General features: G+C 46.6%; 1 long non-coding RNA gene across 1 annotated transcript in view; it reads left to right on the top strand.

The window, feature by feature from the left end:
* The first annotated feature begins 2,364 nt into the window (after positions 1-2,364).
* Positions 2,365-23,562, top strand: part of LOC148149001 (uncharacterized) — a 77,907-nt gene continuing 56,709 nt past the window's right edge. The window contains exons 1-2 of the long non-coding RNA XR_015758498.1: positions 2,365-2,666; positions 17,885-18,010. This is a non-coding gene — a long non-coding RNA (uncharacterized LOC148149001). The remainder of the gene's footprint in view (positions 2,667-17,884; positions 18,011-23,562) is intronic.

Here is a 23,562-nt window from a genome sequence, read left to right as displayed (position 1 = left end):
AGAGGTAGTTTCTTTAGTCAGAGCATAGTAGTGGTGTGGAACACACTGCCTGCAACAGTAGTAGACTTGCCAACTTTAAGGGCATTTAAATGGTCATTGGATAAACATATGGATGAAAATGGAATAGTGTAGAATAGATGGGCTTCAGATTGGTTCCACAGGTTGCTGCAATATCAAGAGCCGAAAGGCCTGAACTGCGCCGTAATGTTCTATGTTCTATAAGGGACAGAAGTGTAGGGAGGGGGAACTAGCTGTTTGGAGTTTGGAAATATAGTGGAAATATGATATGGCCATGGTGCAATTTGAAGACATTTTTTGTATTCCGTGTGCTGGTGTTCAATGAGTCAACAGGAGAAATAGGATTGAGGGGACAGACAGTACTTGGTGCACATTGTGATTTAAGCAACTGATCTTTGAAGAAGTTGATGCTTCTGTAAAGTGAGATAACAGCAAAGATCTTGTTGGTAAAGAATTGAGTGTAGAAGTAGGAAGAACATAGATAACGGTTTCAGTAGAAATGAGGGTGAAGTAAATACAAAGAGGATAATGTTACAGAGGTGAAAGCAAGTGAACCTGACAAAAGAGATGTAGAGTTTGAAGTTTGGCAATGGATTGAGCAGACTGTCAGATGTGAAAGACTGGTCAGGTTGGAGGATAGAGACTTTGGCACTGACACAGAGTTGACAGAGGGAACTGGAAACTATGAAACTTCCAAAGTTGAGTTAGAGTAAGGTACAACCTGATGTCAAACAGCTTTACATTATGTTTATGTAGATAAGGAAAAAAAGTCAAGCATTTGTTTTCAAGGATTCAGAAAGTGACACTGAGGGCTTAGGAAGAGAAGCTGTAACAATATTGATGAGCAATGATGATCTGTTCTTACACGTAAGAAGTATCACTTGGGCCAGGAACATTTTCAGCATCTGTGGAAATGCAGGAGTGAATGGAACAAAGCACAGAAGCAATTAGATTGTAGCCCTAATTTGTGAAAACAGAAACCTTGAATTGGTAATTCTAGCCCGTGAGAGCGCTGAAAAAAATAAAGATGACATGAGGAAAATTCTTGCAATGAGTGGTTAGGATCTGGAATGTTCTGTCTGGGATTCTGATGGTAGACGATACTATTTTGGCTTCCAAATGAGAATTGAATAATTGAGCAGAAAAGATTCTGTAGGCCTATGGAGTTAAAATGGAGGAATAGGATCAGCTGGACTATTGTTGTGAGAGAGGTTTTGGATACAATGGCTGGATAGCTACTTTGTGTTGTAAATATTCTTTTGAGTTTAAGGTTTGGGGAATTAATGCAAAAATGAAAATTTGAAGGCAGTTTATAACATCCCCTGTTACAACCATTTCCGTCGCACATTCATTGTTGTGGCATAGGAACCACAGCGATATTTTGGAAATTACAAACTCCCACAAGTGACAATAAATTAATGATCTTGGCTAGGACACCAGGCGAGAATTTCCTCTTCTTTGAAATTATGTCATTTTACAGAACCTGAGAGGGGCGACAATGCTTCAGTTTAATGTCACAGCTGCAAAACGGCACACTCTTTTGACGCTGCATCAAATTATCAACTCAGCACTCCAGTCTCGAAGGTGGAACTGGAACTGAAAACGGAGTACACCATTGAGCCACAGCTGCTACTCGCATCCTCGTGCTCGGAAAAAACAGTCCTGAGTTTCCTGTGGGTAATAGAATTGAGTTTTTAAACGTTTTGTTGTGATCTCTTTGGAAAGGCAATTTGAGAGGTGCATCACAGTCCAGGCAGTAGCAGATCTTTCGAAGTGAAACAAATTTTAACAAGCTCGCAACCTTAGTTTAACAAATACGAGTGTTTTGAAGATTCCAAATATTAAGAACACTATTTATTAAAGAAAACACATCACATAACAAGGAAAAAGCTCACTTCAAAAATCAATACATTCATTTCAGCAGATCCTTATGATGAACGGCTCAGTAAAAAACAAAGTTGTTTTATTCTCCCATTTCAGTGTGTGTTTGTGTATCCAACTGGGAGAATGGCTGCAGTTAATGAATCTGTTGTTGTAAAACATGACCAACAAACAGAGCCTGGAATTCCTTGGAGCTAATCAGCTGCATGGTGTGAAAACAGCCAGGGCCTGGAAAGCTTTCATTACGATTCGAGAGCTGCAGCTCAGTCAAACCTCTATGCAGGCGATGAAGTTCATTTTTGTTTGTGTGGGAGGTCTACAAGCTTCCTGGCAACAGTGCGGAAGCCCACGATCCCTTCCATGAGTTGAGTTCATCCACTGTTCTCATACAACTGTGAGTTCAGGCAAAGACAGAACCACCCAACATTTCCTCAGAGCTTTGAACAAATGAACGGGCACCAGGCCTTCCTGACTAAATGATCACGGCGGGGGGTGTTTGCAGTGATGTCACCCTAAATGTAGTTCTAGTTTTTCTCTTCTCACTTCCCTCCTGCCTCTTTTTTATCCTCTCCCTCTTCATTTAAACTGGAGCCTTCCTTTTTTTGGAAAAGCTCAGGACAGCACGTAACCAGATACAAAGGCTGCCCTGTGACGGCATTGCCATGGTAACAGGGGAGCACTCTAACGGTTTTTGTCTTGAACGAGCCGGTTTGGACCGGCTGGCGCTCGGAGGAGGGTCTGCAAACACAGCGCCCTTGGACACTGCGGTAAACAGCATTTGTAATCCTTTCACACTCCAAATGTTTTCAAAGGGTTTTCGATTGTCAGAATCTGTGAAAAGGGAGAAACTAACACTGTTGAGTCAGCCCCTAAGAGGCACCCATTGTTGCTCAAAGGGCTGAACAGGGCAGAGAAAATGGGCAAAGTTACACGACAGAGACAGCCTTTGTCTGTGTCCAGCACAGAAGCATCTGAAGTGGCCTTGGTACATTTTGTCGGAGATATAGCGGGAGTGAGCGTGTGAACAAGAAGTTCATCGGTGACATGAAAATAGTTTTTAAAAAAAGTCACACAGCACCAGGTTATAGTCCAGCAGGTTTATTTCGAAGCAGTAGCTTTCGAAATGCTGCTCCTTCATCTGATGGTTGTGGAGCAGGTAGCGATGGTTTCTGCTCCACAGTCACCTGATTGTGTCGTGTGATTTTTAACTTTGTCCACCCCAGTCCAACACCGGAACCTCCACATCATGACGTGGAAATGGGTGGCGTGCTTACTAGTGAGAATGATAGCCATAAACTGCCATAAGGGTATCAAGGATTAGTCAGCTGGGCAGAACAGTGTGGAAAGGGAATTCAGTCCAGAAACATGTGAAATAATGCACTTTGGGAAGGGTAACAAGGCAAAGGGCTACGCTATGAACCCTGGAGGGTACTGACGATTAGAGTGGCCATGGTATGCCTACCCATTCCTGATGAAGAGCTTTTGCCCGAAACGTTGATTTTCTTGCTCCTCAGATGCTACCCGACCTGATACTTACCTTTCTTAGCCTTTGCATAGAATACAAGAGCAAGGGGTTATGCTAGAATCGTATGAAATGCTGGTTCGGCCTCTGGTTACCACATTATTGGAAGGATATGATTGCACAAGAGAAACTGACTGGGCTGAAAGGTCTGAGCTGCGAGCAAAAATTGGTTAGACTGGGATTGCTTTCCTTAAAAGAGCAAAGGGGCATCTGATAGAGGTGTATAAAATTATGAAGTATATAGATTAGGTGGATAGGAAGGCATATGAGTAAAATTGCCATATCCCTACCAGACTATAGAGCTGTTCTTTCATTCAGACTGGTGGTGGTTTAATCTGAGGGTCACCACACCTCAGGTGAGAGGAGAGGTTGAGAAGAAGGGTCCTTCACAATAACCTCAGCTGGTGTGGGAATTGAACCCATACTGTTGCTATTACTCAGCAGCTGTCCACCCAAATAAGCTAATTGACCCCTATTCTGTTCGTAATTAACCAGGAGGCATTGATATAAGTAAGATAGAAGGCTAAGAGGGTGTTAGGAGTCTGGCAGGAACTTGTCATTGTCTGGTACGGAAACATCACATTCAGGAAAGCCAATTCCAAACACGAGCTTTTCTTTACACCCAGAAAAAATGAAGACCAAAGAAACAGGTAGAGGTTTGTTCATATAATGCCAACCAACTGATGGCATAATGACCAATGACTATTTTTACAGCCCATGATGGTCTCCTGCAACCAGCTCCCATCTACTGGAACTGAGTGTCCAATTTATAGTGGCTGGCACAACTGTGCAATAATTGGTGAAGGTATTGTACCGGCTGAGTAATCCACATATTACAACGAAAAAGGAATGCCAGTTTCAATTTGAACCCCTGCCTGTCCCATACGCAATCAACAATGAAACTTACCATTGAATTCAGTACAGTCAATTGTCATCCTTGCAAGACATATGATGCAGTGATCTTCTCCCCTTCCCATAGCACCCTTGGAAGTATCACAGATGATGGAATGTTTTTGCCAAGGATTCACCTCTTTTTATGTCTTTGCTGTTAACCTCTGCATCAAAGAGATGGCAGTATTAGATTTGCAAGTACGAATGACATGGGACGAATTGCCTTTGACAAGGCTGAGGGCGCATGCAATGCAAATAGGCAAAGAAATTATTGCAATTGAAATGTAGCTGAAATTTGAAAACACATTTACCCTTTCTGAGTGTCCAGCAGATGTAGATCCCATGCTATCACCCATCAAACTGACACTGACTGTCTCTACCCTGGGCATTGACCCAGCCACTTTCCAAATACATTGAGCACCTAGAGAACGGCAAGAAACACAGCTTACCATGGACACTATCAGAATTAGGCTCAGCCTGGTCACCAGGTACCTGCTCAGAGTCTCCGTGTTCCCTTTTATCTCACACTACGCTTAATACCCACTTTCACCCAGCACTCCCAATATGGAGACCAAACTTCACCTCCAACTTCCCTTCCTGTCCCCTGAACCCTGGCATTATAACTTAATGATGTCTACCTAGTCCTCTATTCTTACCTAAGGAGGGCACATTGATGCTCACTGATCATAATCCCTCCTCTTGTAGCTTACCTCACCCTCTGATAATGTTCTGCTTATCCCCTATATACTTTGAGTACCCCAATCACTGTCCTTGTCGCCTTTATACATGCTTGTATTTTCATCTCCCAGCCTTGATTTCCCCACTCCTTTTGACAGAGATCATTCCACTTCTTCCTTGTACCCACCTTGACAATTAACACATGGACCCCTCCCAGACTGCATTTATACCAGACTTCTGATCAACTTCATCAAGCAGCCCTTAGACATGACTGACGAGACCCAGCTGATGGTTGATTGTGGCAAAAGCCTTGGATTTATTCAGATGATGCCTATGACTTACTGTACTGGGACCACCTAACTAACAGTGCCATTCCCAACACCTTGACTGAAATGAGAACTAACCCTCACACACTATCCAACATTTGCTGTAAGCTTGCTGTATAGGCAGCTAGCACATGCTATAGGTGATAGGTTGATGTCTCATTGTGGAGAAAGTGAGGTCTGCAGATGCTGGAGATCAGAGCTGGAAATGTGTTGCTGGAAAAGCGCAGCAGGTCAGGCAGCATCCAGGGAACAGGAGAATCGACGTTTCGGGCATAAGCCCTTCTTCAGGAATGAGGAAAGTTGGTCCAGCAGGCTAAGATAAAAGGTAGGGAGGAGGGACTTGGGGTAGGGGCGTCGGAAATGTGATAGGTGGAAAGAGGTCAAGGTGAGGGTGATAGGTCAGACTGGGGTGGGGGCGGAGAGGTCGGGAAGAAGATCGCAGGTTAGGAAGGCGGTGCTGAATTCGATGGATTTGACTGAGACAGGGTGGGGGGAGGGGAAATGAGGAAACTGGTGAAATCATAGTTCATCCTTGTGGTTGGAGGGTTCCTAGGCGGAAGATGAGGCGTTCTTCCTCCAACCGTCGTTTTGTTGTGGTCTGACGATGGAGGAGTCCAAAGACTTGCATATCCTTGGTGGAGTGGGAGGGGGAATTGAAATGTTGAGCCACAGGGTGGTTGGGTTGGTTGGTCCGGATGTCCCAGAGGTGTTCTCTGAAACGCTCCGCAAGTAGCCGGCAAGTATCCATGATGTCTCAATGTGCCAATAGTAACATGCCCACAGCAGGACAGATTCCTCCTGACAAGCTGCCTGTGTCTTTGCATGAAAGAGCATGTCAAAACAATGGTAATAACAGCCTTTAGGCTCTGGTTGAAGTGCCAACATGCTGACAGGCAAGGCATGACAAAGGCAAGGCAGTGATGCTGTGCACATTGAGATAGATACTAAGTTAGCAAGCACAAAGCGAGTGAGCAAGCAGCCTTGAGGTACAAACCGTGAGCTGGGCATCTATCCCTACACACAAGCTGTCCTTATGGCAGCCGTTCAAAGTGAGCGGCACCTGGCAACGTAAGTCTCATTTTCCTGAGAAATTGATTGTAGAGGTGCTACAAGAGTCATGAGGGGTTGGCAAATGTTAGAATAAGATGATGGGTGCATTTGACTGGTGCCCATGAATTTTGTGCTGAGACACTGTTTAGTGTTGAATGACATGGAGGTTGGCAGAGGCAGCGTGAGCTCAAGTCACTAGGTCCTGCTCTGACATCCATGACAAGAATTCATGAAGTTGATCTTGTTCAGTGCATTTGTTTTCAGATAAAGAATTGAAGTAGATTCAGTGACTCAACATTGTACAGATACTATCTTCAGCACATACTGCCTTAAAGCGCTCATTCTTGATTTCATCTGTCAATGATTGATAATTTCTAACTGGGGAAGTAAACCCTTGACTATATTGTCACAGAATCATAGAAATATTACTGTACAGAAGGACATTTGGCCCATTATGCCTGCGCTGGCTGTATTATCTAATGCCAGTCTACAATATTGTGGTCACAAAGTGGAATAAGATGCAATGGTGGTGTCAGAGCAACAAAATTCTAAGGTCCCAAAGTTAACCCAATACACTCTCTGCCAATTACAGTGAGACCACAATTGTTGGAATGTGTGAGCCCAGCCAGGCTGCCTGCACACCAGGAGCTTGAGAAGTCGGTACATTATGATGACACATAGTGTCTCATGCTAATTTGACATCCCACATGCAACTTTGATGTTCATTAGATCCTGCTAATGTCCTGTCTCAAATACCTGTACTAACTGCTCAGCTGCCCTTACATTTCAGCAAGGTGATCACTAAATTGTCCACCCAGATTCACAGAAGGATGGCATTGCCAGTGTCTGTGATGATCACCATGGCTCTGAATTCAAATGCCACAGGAGCCTACCAGGCTGGACTCAGAAAGATTATGAATATCTCATCATTTTTCACATATCACGACATCAAAAAGGTAACAGAGGCCCTGAATATAAAGACAGGGGACTTCATAGACTCCTCTTTAAACAGAAATATGTGGAAGAAGAATGAGTGCACAGCTATTCCAGGGTAGTGGGAATCTCAATTCTGCAGAGAGTCACTGACTGCAGGCACATGGCGCAATAGGCATCTTATTTCATTGTGAAAAGTTAAAAATCAGACAGCACAAGGTTATAGAGGTAAAAACAATGACTGCAGATGCTGGAAACCAGATTCTGGATCAGTGGTGCTGGAAGAGCACAGCAATTCAGGCAGCATCCGAGGACAGGCAAAATCGACGTTTCGGGCAAAAGCCCTTCATCAGGAATAAAGGCAGAGAGCCTGAAGCGTGGAGAGATAAGCTAGAGGAGAGTGGGGGTGGGGAGAGAGTGGCATAGAGTACAATAGGTCAGTGGGGAAGGAGATGAAGGTGATAGGTCAGGGAGGAGAGGGTGGAGTGGATAGGTGGAAAAGGAGCTGGGCAGGTCGGACAAGTCCGGACAGGTCAGGGGATCGAGTTACTGGAGGTTAGAAGCTAGGATGAGGTGGGGGAAGGGGAAATGAGGAAACTGTTGAAATCCACATTGATGCCCTGGGGTTGAAGTGTTCCGAGGCGGAAGATGAGGCGTTCTTCCTCCAGGCGTCTGGTGGTGAGGGAGCGGCGGTGGAGGAGGCCCAGCACCTCCATATCCTCGGCAGAGTGGGAGGGGGAGTTGAAATGTTGAGCCACTGGGCGATTTGGTTGATTGGTGCGGGTGTCTCTGAGATGTTCCCTAAAGCGCTCTGCTAGGAGGCGCCCAGTCTCCCCAATGTAGAGGAGACCGCATCGGGAGCAACGGATACAATAGATGATATTAGTGGATGTGCAGGTAAAACTTTGATGGATGTGGAAAGCTCCTTTGGGGCCTTGGATAGAGGTGAGGGAGGAGGTGTGGGCGCAGGTTTTACAGTTCCTGCGGTGGCAGGGGAAAGTGCCAGGATTGGATGGTGGGTCGTAGGGGGGCGTGGACCTGACCAGGTAGTCACGGAGGGAACGGTCTTTGCGGAAGGCGGAGAGGGGTGGGGAGGGAAATATATCCCTGGTGGTGGAGTCTGTTTGGAGGTGGCGGAAATGTCGGCGGATGATTTGGTTTATGCGAAGGTTGGTAGAGTGGAAGGTGAGCACCAGGGGCGTTCTGTTCTTGTTGCGGTTGGAGGGGTTGGGTCTGAGGGCGGAGGTGCGGGATGTGGATGAGATGCGTTGGAGGGCATCTTTAAGGGAAATTGCGGTCTCTAAAGAAGGAGGCCATCTGGTGTGTTCTATGGTGGAACCGCTCCTCCTGGGAGCAGATACGGCGGAGGCGGAGGAATTGGGAATACGGGATGGCATTTTTGCAAGAGGTAGGGTGGGAAGAGGTGTAATCCAGGTAGCTGTGGGAGTCGGTGGGTTTGTAGAAGATGTCAGTGTCAAGTCGGTCATCACTGATGGAGATGGAGAGGTCCAGGAAGGGGAGGGAGGTGTCAGAGATGGTCCAGGTAAATTTAAGGTCAGGGTGGAATGTGTTGGTGAAGTTGATGAATTGCTCAACCTCCTTGCGGGAGCACAAGGTGGCGCCAATGCAGTCATCAATGTAGCGGAGGAAAAGGTGGGGAGTGGTGCCGGTGTAATTACGGAATCTGGACTGTTCTATGTAGCCAACAAAGAGACAGGCATAGCTGGGGCCCATACGTGTGCCCATGGCTACCCCTTTGGTCTGGAGGAAGTGGGAGGATTCAAAGGAGAAATTGTTCAGGGTGAGGACCAGTTCGGCCAAACGAATGAGAGTGTCGGTGGAGGAGTACTGTTGGGAACGTCTCGAGAGGAAAAAACGGAGGGCTTGGAGGCCCTGGTCATGGCGGATGGAGGTGTAGAGGGATTGGATATCCATGGTGAAGATGAGGCATTGGGGGCCGGGGAAACGGAAGTCTTGGAGGAGGTGGAGGGCGTGGGTGGTGTCTCGAACGTATGTGGGGAGTTCCTGGACTAGGGGGGATAGGACAGTGTCGAGGTAGGTAGAGATGAGTTCAGTGGGGCAGGAGCATGCTGAGACAATGGGTCGGCCAGGGTGGTCAGGCTTGTGGATCTTGGGAAGGAGGTAGAACCGGGCAGTGCGGGGTTCCCGGACTATGAGGTTGGAAGCTGTGGGTGGGAGATCTCCTGAGGTGATGAGGTTCTGTATGGTCTGGGAGATGATGGTTTGGTGATGGGGGGTGGGGTCATGGTCAAGGGGGCGGTAGGAAGAGGTGTCCTCGAGTTGGCGTTTGGCTTCAGCGATGTAGAGGTCAGTGCGCCAGACTACCACTGCGCCCCCTTTGTCCGCTGGCTTGATGGTGAGGTCAGGATTGGAGCAGAGGGATTGGAGGGCTGTGCGTTGTGAGGGTGAGAGGTTGGAGTGGGGGAGGGGGGTCGACAGGTTGAGGCGGTTAATGTCCCGGCGGCAGTTGGAAATGAAGAGGTCGAGGGCAGGTAATAGGCCAGCGCGCGGTGTCCAGGTGGATGCAGTGTGTTGGAGGTGGGCGAAGGGGTCCTCGGAAGGTGGGCGGGAGTCCTGATTATGAAAGTAAGCTCGGAGGCGGAGGCGACGGAAGAATTGTTCGATGTCACGGCGTGTATTGAATTCATTGATGCGTGGACGGAGGGGGACGAAGGTGAGTCCTTTGCTGAGGACTGATCGTTCGTCCTCAGTGAGGTGGACGTCTGGGGGGATGGTGAAAACTCGGCAGGGCTGGGAGCTGGTGTGGGTGTAGAGCTGGGAGTGGGGTCGGAGCCAGTACCTGGAGTGGGTGTGATGGTGGGTGGAATGGGGGTAGAGTCATGAGCAGGGGTAGTGTTCCCCTCGGGGTTCTGGGGGGTGGGGATAGTGACAGTGGGGTCTGTGGAGGGCGTGTCAGCAGAATGCAGGTGAGTGGCACTGGTGGGGTCGGAAGTGTATAGTCCAGCAGGTCTATTTAGAAGCACTAGCACCAAATGTAGGACCAGTACTCCGAAAGCTAGTGCTTCCAAATAAACCTGCTGGACTTCAAAGTTTGTGAGAAGATTTGTAGCTCGGGTGCTCGTTGTTGTGGTTATGTTCGCCGAGCTGGGAATTTGTGTTGTAGACGTTTCGTCCCCTGTCGAGGTGACATCCTCAGTGCTTGGGAGCCTCCTGTGAAGCGCTTCTGTGATGTTTCCTCCGGCATTTATAGTGGTTTGAATCTGCCGCTTCCGGTTGTCAGTTCCAGCTGTCAGTTGCAGTGGTCGGTATATTGGATCCAGGTCGATGTGCTTATTGATTGAATCTGTGGATGAGTGCCATGCCTCTAGGAATTCCCTGGCTGTTCTCTGTTTGGCTTGTCCTATAATAGTAGTGTTGTCCCAGTCGAATTCATGTTGCTTGTCATCTGCGTGTGTGGCTACTAAGGATAGCTGGTCGTGTTGTTTCGTGGCTAGTTGGTGTTCATGGATGCGGATTGTTAGCTGTCTTCCTGTTTGTCCTATGTAGTGTTTTGTGCAGTCCTTGCATGGGATTTTGTACACTACATTGGTTTTGCTCATGATAGGTATCGGGTCCTTCGTTCTGGTGAGTTGTTGTCTGAGAGTGGCTGTTGGTTTGTGTGCTGTTATGAGTCCTAGTGGTCGCAGTAGTCTGGCTGTCAGTTTGGAAATGCTCTTGATGTATGGTAGTGTGGCTAGTCCTTTGGGTTGCGGCATGTCCTCGTTCGGTTGTCTTTCCCTTAGGCATCTGTTGATAAAATTGCGAGGGTATCCGTTTTTGGCGAATACATTGTATAGGTGTTCTTCTTCCTCTTTTTGCAGTTCTGGTGTACTGCAGTGTGTTGTGGCCCTTTTGAATAGTGTCTTGATGCAATTTCTTTTGTGTGTGTTGGGGTGGTTGCTTTCGTAGTTCAGGACTTGGTCTTTGTGTGTGGCTTTCCTGTATACCTTTGTGGTGAATTCTCCATTCGGTGTTCTCTGTACCATCACGTCTAGGAATGGGATTTGGTTGTCCTTTTCTTCCTCTCTAGTGAATCGGATTCCTGTGAGTGTGGCGTTAATGATCCGGTGTGTTCTCTATTTCTGTGTTTTTAATGATTACAAAGGTGTCATCCACATATCTGACCCAGAGTTTGGGTTGAATTTGCAGTAAGACTATTTGTTCTAATCTTTGCATTACCGCTTCAGCTATGAGTCCAGAGATGGGTGAGCTCATGGGTGTGCCATTGATTTGTTCCTGCATGAATGCCAAAAGAATCGAATCCTTCCACCATGTGTCAGATACAGACCGCCAGTCAACAACCCACAAGCCAGGGACACAGCCAGACAGAACGGATTCAGGATGATCCAGGTAATGATTACAGACGCTCACAACAGACTTCACAAATACAGACAAGAAATTGTGTGCCAAAAATCGTTAATTTCAAAAACCACCAATCAGGAATGGACCCGGACCATAGAACAGGCCGTCACTGTAGGACAGAACAGGACCACACACCGCAAAAAAAGGCACTAAAAGAAAAAATGGCCAAACTAACACACAACAGAGAGGACACCACCACACACACCTGGGTTAGAAACCTCTCCCACAGACAGCTCACAGACACGGAAAGAACAATACTGGCCAAGGGACTCAACTACAACCACAGGGATGCCAAAACAGCAGACTTCCTAGCAGCACTAGAATGCACACTCAGGAACAATGGACTGACAGAAGAGACACAACAAACAGTGAGACAAAGTATCGTACCGCTGATAACAAGGAAAAGACAAACACATAACCTCAACATCAAGGAGAGGGAAGCACTACAATCACTAAGAAACGATAAGAACATAATCATACTACCAGCAGACAAAGGCAGAATGACGGTCATCCTGGACAAAGCAGACTACATCCAAAAAGTGCAACAACTACTTGCAGATACCAACACCTACCAAAAGAGGGGGTTTGACCCCCCCCACCACAGCTCACAATAGGATAAACAACAACACACTGAGGAACCTACAAAAAAACGGACAGATAACCAGGTTTGACCTACAAAGAATGAAACCTGAAAGCAACAACCCCCCCCCCCCCCCCAAATTCTATGGACTACCTAAAGTGCACAAACCAGACATCCCACTCAGACCCATAGTATCACTACCAGGGACACCATCACACAAACTGGCTAAAGAACTACAGCAAAAACTGAAACACCTGATCAGCGGATCCAGACACTCTATACAATCAACACAGGAATTCTTGGACATCATCAGAAATATACACATAGACAAGGAAGAAACCATGGTCTCATTCGATGTAACGGCACTGTTCACCTCTATCGACAAAACCCTAGCCAGAGAAACAATAGCCAACCTGCTGGACATACAGAACAGACAACAGAACGTTGAACCTATCAACAAAGACGGCATACTCAAACTATTGGACCTGTGCCTCACAACATACTTCACATTCAACAACCAAATATATGAACAAATCAACGGCACACCCATGGGCTCGCCCATCTCTGGACTCATAGCAGAAGTGGTAATGCAAAGATTAGAACAAACAGTCTTACTGCAAATTCAACCCAAACTCGGTCAGATATGTGGATGACACCTTTGTAATCAAAAAACACAGAAATAGAGAACACACACCAGATCATCAATGCCACACTCACAGGAATCCGATTCACTAGAGAGGAAGAAAAGGACAACCAAATCCCATTCCTAGACGTGATGGTACAGAGAACACCGAATGGAGAATTCACCACAAAGGTATACAGGAAAGTCACACACACAGACCAAGTCCTGAACTACGAAAGCAACCACCCCAACACACACAAAGGAAGTTGCATCAAGACACTATTCAAAAGGGCCACAACACACTGCAGTACACCAGAACTGCAAAAAGAGGAAGAAGAACACCTATACAATGTATTCGCCAAAAACGGATACCCGCGCAATTTTATCAACAGATGCCTAAGGGAAAGACAATGGAACGAGGACGTGCCACAACCCAAAGGACTAGCCACACTACCATACATCAAGAGCATTTCCGAACTGACAGCCAGACTACTGCGACCACCAGGACTCATAACAGCACACAAACCAACAGCCACTCTCAGACAACAACTCACCAGAACGAAGGACCCGATACCTATCATGAGCAAAACCAATGTAGTGTACAAAATCCCATGCAAGGACTGCACAAAACACTACATAGGACAAACAGGAAGATAGCTAACAATCCGCATCCATGAACACCAACTAGCCACGAAACGACACAACCAGCTATCCTTAGTAGCCACACATGCAGATGACAAGCAACATGAATTCGACTGGGACAACACTACAATTATAGGACAAGCCAAACAGAGAACAGCCAGGGAATTCCTAGAGGCATGGCACTCATCCACAGATTCAATCAATAAGCACATCGACCTGGACCCAATATACCGACTACTGCAACGGACAGCTGGAACTGACAACCGGAAGCGGCAGATTCAAACCACTATAAATGCTGGAGGAAACATCACAGAAGCGCTTCACAGGAGGCTTCCAAGCACTGAGGATGTCACCTAGACAGGGGACGAAACGCCTACAACACAAATTCCCAGCTCGGCGAACAAAACCTGTTGGACTATAACCTGATTTTGTGTGATTTTTAACTTTCTACACTCCATTCCAACACCGGCACCTCCAAATCAAGTTATAGTCCAACGGGTTTATTTGGAATCACGAGCTTTCGAAGTGCTGTTTCTTCAGCAGGTGGTTGTGGAGCAGAATCATAAGACACAGACTTTATGGCAACAGGATTGCAGTGTCATAGAATGTAATATTAAATAAAGTTAGCTTACGTCTTTTATCTTTTAGAATGACCATGTCAGTTTCGATTCCTTCATATGTAAATCCCAGAACTTTTATAAAGTTACATTCTCTCAAGATAACTTTTAACAACAGGTGTCATCTCAGCTCAGATAATGCATTGAAGGTGTGAAGTTAAAGTCTGTCTGTGGCCCAATGTTAGGTCAGACTAATTCTATTTCTAAAGTGGGAGTCACAGAATCTTACGTGGATTTATGCAGTTTTTGAGCAAAATAAAATGTAATTCTGCTGTACAAATTCACCCCACAAACCTGTGTGTGTGCGTGTGTGTGTATGTGGGGGTGTGAGTGTCTGTGAGAGAGTGTGTGTCTGTGTGAGTGTAATGGGGTGCATGTGTGATTATGAGTGGGTGTGTGTCTGTGTGAGAGCGTATAAGAGAGGGTCTGAGTGAGTGTGTGTGAGTGAGAGAGACAGAGAGAGAGAGAGACAGAGTGTATAGTTTAGTGAGGTCACCTATAGTGTGACATGAATCCAAGAGCCCAGTTGAGGCCATCCCCATGGCTACTGAACTTGGCTATCAGCCTCTGCTCAGACACTTCACGTTGTTGCCTGGCCTGAAGTCTGCCTTGGAAGATGGTCACCTGAAGGTTAGAGGCTGAATGTCCCCCACTGCTGAAGTGTTTACCGACTGGAAGGGAACACTTCTGGCCGGTGATTGTTGTGTGGTGTCCATTCATCTGTTGCCGTAGCCTCTGCTTGGTGTCACCAACGTACCATGACTTGGGGCATCCTTGCCTGCATTGTATGAGATAGACAATGTTGGCTGTGTCACGAGTGCCTGCCGTGTAGATGGTGGGTGGTCTCCCCATGTGTAATGGTGGTATCCGTGTCAACACTCTGACACGTCTTGCAGTGTCTGCCGTGACAGAGTTGTATGGTGTTTTCCTGAAAGCCAGATATTTTGTTGTGAACAATGATCTGTTTACGGTTTGGCGGTTGTTTAAAGGCGAAAAGAGGATGTATGAGGAAGGTCTTGGCGAAGTGCTCATTCTCATCGATAATGTGTTGCAGGCTGCGAAGAACATGATGTAGTTTTATGGCTCCCAGGAAGTACTGGATAACAAAGGGTACCCTATTGGTTGCAGCTCATGTCTGTCTCCTGAGGAGGTCATTATGGTTTCCCACTGTGGCACATCGGAACTAGTGGTCGTTGAGTTGAGCATTGTACCCCATTCTTATGAGAGCATGCTTGAGAACTTCCAAGTGCCTGTCATGTTCCTCCTCATCTGAACAGATCCTGTGTATCTGTAGGGCTTGTCCATAGGGGATGGCTGTTTTAATATGTTTTGGGTCCATGGAGGATGGCTTTTGTTTTTACACAGAATCTACTACACAAATAAAGGAAAATCCCTAAATTGTTTTACAAGTGCATAAGGGTAAAAGTATAACTTAGGGAGAGTGCAAGGGTTATTAAAGGCCATGGTGGTAGTTTGTGTGTGGAGTCGGAGGATATGGGTAGGGTTCTAAATGAAATCTTTGAATCATTGTTAACTAGTAAGAATGATGACATGGGGGGAAAAAGACTGTAAAGAAATTAGCACAGACAGAGAGGAGGATCTGGGTGGTCTGTCAGGCTTAACAATAAATACATTTCCAGGGCCAGATGAAACGTATCCAGGTTGTTGAGTGAGACAAGAGAGTAAATAGCAGGGGCATTAGCAACAGCTTTCAATTCCTCTCTAATCACAAGAGAGGTGCCAGAGAACTGGAAGACAGCCAATATGGTAGAGAGGTTCAAGAAGGAACAGGGGATAAACCAGGAAACTACACTCCTGTGGTGGGGAAACTATTAGAACTAATTCAGAGGGACTAATTAATTTGCACTTGGAGAGGCAGGGATTAATCAAGAACAGTAAACATGGTTTTGTTAAGAACATGTCTGATCAACTTGATCACATTTCTTAATGAGATAATCAAATGTGTAAATGAGGGCACCAAATTTTATGATATCCATTAGGACTTCGCTAAGGCTTTTGATAAGGTTCCGCACCGTAACAAGGGTAAGAGCCCATGGGATCCAAGGAAATTTGGCAAATTGGACCCAGGATTGGTTGAGTGGCTGGAAGCAGAGGGTGATAGTTGAGGGGTATTTTTCCAATTGGAAGCCTGTCTCCAGTGAAGTTCTGCAAGGATCTGTTTTAGGGCCCTGACTGTGGTGTACATAAATGATTTAGGCTTGATCAGTAAGTTTACAGGAGGGTTGATCAGTAAGTTTACAGATGTTATGAAAATTAATGAAGTGGTAAATGGTGAGTTGGTTAGTCTTAGATTACAGAATGATATAAACAGGCTGGTCATAGGTCATAGAAGCCCTACAGTGTGGAAACAGGCCCTTCAGTGCAACAAGTCTATACCAACCCTCCAAAGAGTAACCCACCCAGACTCATTTCCCCTCCTCTATTACTCTACATTTACCTCTAACTAATGCACCCAACCTACACATCTCTGAACACTATGGGCAGTCAGCATGGCCAATTCACCTAACCTGCACATCTTTGGATTGTGGGAGGAAACCCGAGCACCAGGAGGAAACCCATGCAGACACAGGGAGAATGTGCAAACTCCACACAGGCAGTCACCCGAGGCAGGAATCGAATCCGGGTCCCTGGCATGATGAGACAGCAGTGCTAACCACTGAGCTACCATGCCAGCCAAATGGACTGAACCATGACAAATGGAATTCAGTTCTGGTAAGTGTCAGGTGACTTACTTGGGCAGGACAAACAAGGCAAGGGAACACATGATGAAGGTTAGGAACCTGGAAAGCACCCCAGATCAAGAGACCTTGATGTGCGTGCTCACCAGTCTCTTAAGGTATCAGGACAGATTGATGAAGAGGTTAAGAAGAAATACGAAATATGTGATTTGAAGTGGTATAAGAAAGGATTATGGAATACTTGCCTTTATTAGCCGAGGCATGGAGTTTAAGAATAGGGAAGTTATCCTGGAACCGTATAAAACATTGGTTAGGCAAAGAAGATTTACTGGGTCATTGCCTGGTCTGGCAAGTTTTGGTTATGAAGAAAGATAGGAAAGGCTGGGGTTTATCACTGGAGAAGACTGAGGGACATGATTCAGATCAATAAAATTATGAGCGGCACACACATAGGGTGGACGAAGAAACGTCCCCTCCCTGGAGGGATTGATGACTAGGGGGCCTAAATTTAAGCGAAGGGCAGCAGGTTTAGAGGAGATGTGAGAAAAATCTTTTTCAACCAGAGGAAAGTGGGAATCTGGAACTCAGTGTCTGTAAAAGTGGTGGAGGCAGAAACCCTCATAACATTGAACAAGTATTTAGATGTGCACTTTCCACAATACTATGGGTAAAGTGCTGGAAAATTGGTTGAGAATAGTTAGGTGGTTGTTTTTGACTGGGCTGAAGAACCTTTTTCTGTGCTGTAGATCTCTATGACTCTGTGCTCTGACACTGTATTACATCAGTACCAGGGATATGGCTAGTGGAAGACTGCTGGCTTTCACTGGAGGTGGTGTGGATGAGCTTGCTGAATGATCTCGAGCATTCTAAACTCGAGTGCCTTGGCTTCAGCTGTACCATATCAGAATGGGTGACATCAGTCTGGGCTGGCTTGAGAAGTGACACCAGCAAAGATACTGGTGGAGTTGTTTAGGAATGTGAGCTGTCATCCTGAGAGAGGACAACAGGGTCATGCTTCACGAATCTATTACCATTCCCCTAGGCAACACCTGAACAAGCCTCAGCAACCTGCTTGCTTACAAAGTACTGGACTTACCTGTGCCAATATTGGAGCTGATGGGTGTGAATATCAGATCAGCTGATGGTGCTTCTTCACCAGACTAGCCTGGTAAGCAGCATTACTAAAATGTCTAAAAGCATAGATGCAGAAGAGAGGGATGGGTGAGGAAAGAGGATTGTGTGGAGGGCAAAAGGTTCATGGTCTGTAATAACTAAGGAAAGCAACATCATTTATTGTTGAACACCAAAACAGATCCACTATCTGTGGAGTACAAAGGTTAGCCACAGCCCGCTATACACGGTTCTGCAGACATATCCCTCAATATGCTTTTTTTTCTCTTTTTATTTCATTTTTTTTTCTTTTTCCATACTCAGAAGTGCTATCACACACAACTGAGCAACTTTCCCACCAACAAAATCCTTTTTTTGTGTTTTTTTTTTTCTTTTATTGTATACTAACCACAACCAATAAAACACCCATGTAGCCAATTGAATATTTACAAAGTCCAGTATGGGCAATGCGAATCATCAAAAGTGAGGAATGGATAGGGAAAGAGTGAAGAGACTAAGTCAAAAAGGAGTTGGAGGGGGAGATAAAGCACTGTGTTCCTCTTCAGTGTCTAAGTCTCTCTAAAGACATCAAGAGCATTGATGGACACTGTGTCCCTTCTCCAAGGACACCTGGGCATGAACATAACAACAGAAGAGAGGCAACGTGGATCTGCTTTATTTTTCTTTTTTTCTTCTTTACCCTGAATTGTTATCATACACAAATGAGCGACGTTCCCACCAGCAAAACCTCATGACTTTGCTTTTTTTTAACTATTATGCACCACCAATAAAAATACCTGTGTAGCCAATTCAGTATTTACATGCAAAGCTTCTAATGGGCAATACAAACCATCAAAGGTGAATGCAGCGGGCGTGGGTGGGGGGTGGGGAGGGAGGAATGGACAGAGGGGCGAGGGTAGGGAGAACAGGAAGGAACTAAATCAAAATGGAATTGAAGGGGGAAATGAAGCTTTATATCCCTGCAGTGTAGTGCCCACCTTTCTCTGATAGCATTGATAGATACCATGCGCTCTTTCTCCAAGGACAACTGCGCATGGATCTAACTGGAAGTGTGGCAGTGTGGGTCTGCTTTGTAATTTTTAAAAACAATTTATTCAACCTATTTTCTGATCAACCTGTTCAGCGATATTATCACACACCTCTGGAGCAGGTGGGACTTGAACTTGGGCTTCCTGGTTGAGGGGCTAGGGACACTAGCAGTGCACCAAAAGAGGGCCCCATGGTCCTTTTTTTTAAAATTAAATTATACACACCAGTCCCACAAGGACCTCTTTTATATATTTTTTAATCACTCCGTTCAGAGATGTTATTATGCACCTCTGGAGCAGCTGGGATTCAAACACATGCCTCTGGTTCAGCAGTAGAAACACTATCACTGTGCCACAAGAGTTCTGTGGACCGCCTTATTTATTTATTTTTTCTACCTTGACTTGAAAAATAAATGTGTTCAGAGATGTTATTACACATCTCTGGAGCAGGTTGGGACTTGAACCAGCACCCCTGTCCAAGAGTAGGGTACCACACAAGGGCCAATGAACAGACATTAACCAAATTTATCTTTTAAATTAGATTAGATTACTTACAGTGTGAAAGCAGGCCCTTCGGCCCAATAAGTCCACACCAACCTGCCGAAGCGCAACCCACCCAGACCCCTACATTTACCCCTTCACCTAATACTACGGGCAATTTAGCATGGCCAATTCACCTAACCTGCACATTTTAGGACTGTGGGAGGAAACCGGAGCACTCGGAGGAAACCCATGCAGACACTGGGAGAATGTGCAAACTCCACATAGGAATTCGCCTAAGGCAGGAATTGAATGCGGGTCTCTGGCGCTGTGAGGCAGCAGTGCTAACCACTGTGCTGCCCACGGCAGGTTTTATTAACCTATATTTCCAATCAATCTGTTCAGCAATGTTATTAAATTATACACACCAGTCTCACAAGGACCTCTTTTATATATTTTTTAATCACTCTGTTCAGAGATGTTATTATACACCTCTGGAGCAGCTGGGATTTGAACACATGCTTTATTGCTCAGCAGTAGAAACACTATCTACAGCAGGTGGGCTTGAACCCAGGCATCCTGGTCGTGAAGTAGAGGCACTAACCATTGTGTCCTTAGAGGGCTCCATTTATTTTTGTTCAGTCTTTCTTTGTGGTTTATTATTTGATTATTTGTTAGTTTAACTATCAGCTTTTGACCAATTGATGAAGTATTTTGCCCACAAAGATGGAAAGATTTTGATGACTTTATTTTACGAATGATCAGTCTTCAGCAAAGGACTCACCTTCAACCCCCTCCGCCCAAGCAACCAAGAATTTAATACACGCCGTGACGTCGAACACTTCTTCCGCTGCCTCCGCCTCCGAGCTTACTTTTACAATCAGGACTCCCGCCCACCTTCCGAGGACCCCTTTGCCTGCCTCCAACACACTCCATCCACCTGGACACTCTGTGCTGGCCTATTACCCGCCCTTGACCTCTTCATTTCCAACTGCTGCCGGGACATTAATCGCCTCATCTTGTCTATCCGCCTCCCCCACTCCAACCTCTCACCCTCACAAAGCGCATCCCTCCAATCCCTCTGCTCCAATCCCGACCTCACCATCAAGCCAGCAGATAAAGGGGGCGCAGTGGTAGTCTGGCGCACTGACCTCTACACCGCTGAAGCCAAACTCCAACTCAAGGACACCTCTTCCTACCACCCCCTCGACCATGACTATCATCTCCCAGACCATACAGAACCTCATCACCTCAGGAGATCTCCCACCCACAGCTTCCAACCTCATAGTCCGGGAACCCTGCATCGCCCGGTTCTACCTCCTTCCCAAGATCCACAAGCCTGACCACCCTGGCCGACCCATTGTCTCAGCATGCTCGTGCCCCACTGAACTCATCTTTACCTACCTCGACACTGTCCTATCCCCCCTAGTCCAGGAACTCCCCACATACGTCTGAGACACCACCCACGCCCTCCACCTCCTCCGAGACTTCCGTTTCACCGACCCCCAACGCCTCATCTTCACCATGGATATCCAATCCCTCTACACCTCCATCCGCCATGACCAGGGCCTCCAAGCGCTCCGTTTCTTCCTCTCCTGACATCCCCAACAGTACCCTTCCACCGACACTCATTCGTTTGGCTGAACTGGTCCTCACTCTTAACAATTTCTCCTTCGAATCCTCCCACTGCCTCCAGACCAAAGGGGTAGCCATGGGCACCCGTATGGCCCCCAGCTATGCCTGTCTCTTTGTTGGCTACATAGAACAGTCCAGATTCCGTAATTACACTGGCACCACTCCCCACCTCATTTGCGCCATCTCGTGCTCCCGCGAGGAGGTTGAGCAATTCATCAACTTCACCAACACATTCCACCCTGACCTTAAATTTACCTGGACCATCTCTGACACCTCCCTCCCCTTTCTGGACCTCTCCATCTCCATTAACGACGACCGACTTGACATTGACATTTTTTTACAATCTCACCGACTCCCACAGCTACCTGGATTACACCTCTTCCCACCCTACCTCCTGCAAAAATGCCATCCCGTATTCCCAATTCCTCCGCCTCCGCCGTATTTGCTCCCAGGAGGACCGGTTCCACCACAGAACACACCAGATGGCCTCCTTCTTTCGAGACCACAATTTCCCTTCCCACGTGGTTAAAGATGCCCTCCAACGCATCTCATCCACATCCCGCACCTCCGCCCTCAGACCCCACCCCTCCAACCGTAACAAGGACAGAACGCCCCTAGTGCTCACCTTCCACCCGAACAACCTTCGCATAAACCAAATCATCCGCCGACATTTCCGCCACCTCCAAACGGACCCCACCACAAGGATATATTTCCCTCCCGGAAGGAGAAAGTGAGGTCTGCAGATGCTGGAGATCAAAGTTGAAACTTTATTGCTGGAACAGCACAGCAGGTCAGGCAGCATCCAGGGAACAGGAGATTCGACGTTTCGGGCACAGGCCCTTCTTCAGGATTCCTGAAGAAGGGCCTGTGCCCGAAACGTCGAATCTCCTGTTCCCTGGATGCTGCCTGACCTGCTGTGCTGTTCCAGCAATAAAGTTTCAACTATATTTCCCTCCCCACCCCTTTCCGCCTTCCGCAAAGACTGTTCCCTCCGTGACTACCTCGTCAGGTCCATGCCCCCCAACAACCCACCCTTCCATCCTAGCACCTTCCCCTGCCACCGCAGGAATTGCAAAACCTGCGCCCACACCTCCTCCCTCACCTCCATCTAAGGCCCTAAAGGAGCCTTTACCTGCACATCCACCAATATCATTTATTGTATCCGTTGCTCCCGATGTGGTCTCCTCTACATTGGGGAGACTGGACGCCTCCTAGCAGAGCGCTTTAGGAACATCTCTGGGATACCCGCACCAATCAACCACACCGCCCTGTGGCCCAACATTTCAACTCCCCCTTCCACTCTGCCGAGGTCCTGGGCCTCCTTCACCGCCGCTCCCTCACCACCGGACGCCTGGAGGAAGAACGCCTCATCTTCCGCCTCGGAACACTTCAACCCCAGGGCATCAATGTGGACTTTAACAGTTTCCTCATTTCCCCTTCCCCCACCTCACCCCAGTTCCAAACTTCCAGCTCAGCACTGTCCCCATGACTTGTCCTACCTGCCTATCGTCTTTTCTACCTATCCACTCCACCCTCCCCCTGACCTTCATTCCCTCCCCTACTCACCTATTGTACTCTATGCTACTTTCTCCCCACCCCCACCCCCACCCTCCTCTCATTTATCTCTCCACGCTTCAGGCTCTCTGCCTGTATTCCTGATGAAGGGCTTTTGCCCGAAATGTCAATTTTACTGCTCCTCGGATGCTGCCTGACCTGCTGTTCTTTTCCAGCACCACCCTTATCTAAACTCTGGTTTCCAGCATTTGCAGTCATTGTTTTTACCTAGCTGACTTTATTTTAAGTTGATTTTACTTCCTCTTCTTACTGCAACCATTTCCCAATCCTAATTCAACTATTTTGAATTTTGCTGCAACAAATCTGCCTCATCTATCAATCAGAATTATCTTCTAACTAATTCCTGGTTGCTTGTCTTCTTTATCCTTCTGAACTCCCATTGGTTATTTTAGAGATGAGAGCAATGTCCAAAAACCGGAAAAATGACTTTTGTTTTAAGATTGACATGAGCAGATTAATCTGTGGTGTGTAATAATGTGTCAAAACAAGTATAAACAGCAGTAATCTCCAAAGCCCGACCATGCCTAGACAAGTAAACTTATCCACAGTGCTGAAAGGGCTATAAATATGTTTGATACTGATACCAATAAGTCATTCCTTTTTATTTAACATTTTTTGTCTGATCAACCAGTTCAGAACTGTTATTACACACCTCTGGAGCAGGTGGGATTGCATTTGCTTTTTTTTATCTTGGGTGATGAGTCCAGTTTGATAGGCCATTCCCTGTTGCCAAAGGAACGCATACACAACAAGCCCCATAGGGACATTCATTAGTGATTCCGTGTAGGTTTTAAAGGGGCTATCACATGGCCACACCGTCTTCAATGAGAGTGTTGGAACATTTTGGGTGATGTGTGTGCTGTAGCTAAAT

This window comes from Chiloscyllium plagiosum, unplaced genomic scaffold, assembly GCF_037043375.1.
Source record: "Chiloscyllium plagiosum isolate Xiang-an unplaced genomic scaffold, Cpla_swu_hap1 HiC_scaffold_10, whole genome shotgun sequence".
NCBI classification, from domain to species: Eukaryota; Metazoa; Chordata; class Chondrichthyes; order Orectolobiformes; family Hemiscylliidae; genus Chiloscyllium; species Chiloscyllium plagiosum.
This window is presented reverse-complemented; position numbering and strand designations above follow the sequence as displayed.